The sequence below is a fragment of the Marmota marmota genome, unplaced genomic scaffold (assembly GCF_001458135.2).
Source record: "Marmota marmota marmota unplaced genomic scaffold, marMar, whole genome shotgun sequence".
NCBI lineage: Eukaryota > Metazoa > Chordata > Mammalia > Rodentia > Sciuridae > Marmota > Marmota marmota.
The window spans coordinates 30764001-30765204 of NW_026000108.1; positions in this window are offsets into that span (position 1 = coordinate 30764001).

Here is a 1204-nt window from a genome sequence, read left to right on the forward strand (position 1 = left end):
GGACGACTGCGCAACAGATTGCAGCGCCTCGAGACCCCAGAGGCCCCGCCCGCCGAGCATGCGCCCGCCCAGTGCCTGTCCAGGGCGTCGGTGGGAGGCTGCGAGGGCTCGAGCGGCTTCGGGCGCTCACGTCACGCCACGCGTGGGGGCGCGAAGCGCGGGGATGTGGTTCCGGTCGGGAAGGGTGGGGCAGAGGACTATGAAGGAAGCAGGGTGAGGCCACACGTTTGTTGATTTATCTCGCGGAGCCCGTTTTCTTTGGTAGACTTTGTCTTCTCGCAAGGCTCTCTTTGCTGAGCTAGAGTCCCTCCGTGACCATAGTCTTTAGAATACCGAGGTAGAGGTAGAAGTAAGCACAATTTGATCTCAGCTGAAACCCGGTACAGCTGTAGAGAGGGTGGTGTATTGGTAACAAGCCCAGGTGAAAATTGGAGCTTGAGGATTAAAGAAGTATGTGACTCCCTTTACCCTCTAGAACACTTTTGTACCACAAAACCAACGGGAATATTAGAAGGACTAGGTGACCAAAGATGAGCTGCTCGTTAGGAGGTGGAGGGGAACGCTTTTGTTAGGCAACCAACCCAAGCTTTTGTTGCTTTGGTTTTAAGGAAATGGAATAAGGATGCTGTTTGTGGATTAAGAAATTCTTTTTTTTCGTTTCTTTTCTTTTTTTTAAAGCTAGGAGCTGTGGAGCATGCCGGTCATCCCAGGTACTTGGTGAGACTGAGGAGGGAGGATTGCAAATTCGAGACCAGCCTGGGCAACTTCGGAAGACCCTGTCTCTAAAAGGGAAGGCCGGGCTTGGTGGCGCTCGCCTGTAATCCCTGCAACTCCGGAGGCTGAAGCAGGAGGATCCCGAGTTCAATGCCAACCTCAACAGATTAGCGAGGCACTTAGCAACTCAGTGAGACCCTGCCTCTAAATAAAATTTTAAAAGGGGGGGAAGGGGGCGGTTGGGGATGTAGCTCAGTGGTAAAGCATCCCTAGGTTCAGTCCGCAGTCTCTCAAATAAAAACTAAATTTTATTTTGTAGACTTAATTGGTGCTTTCTACTTTCCCATTCTAGCCTCAGTTTAATCGCTAAAAGAGAAAAGTTGGCAAAATTTAGGACTATGCTTTTGTTTTCTTAGGTCCGTGAATTGATGAACTTTTATTAACTGTAACCAGTACCGGGCTTGGTGGTGCGTGTCTGTCTGTAGTCCCA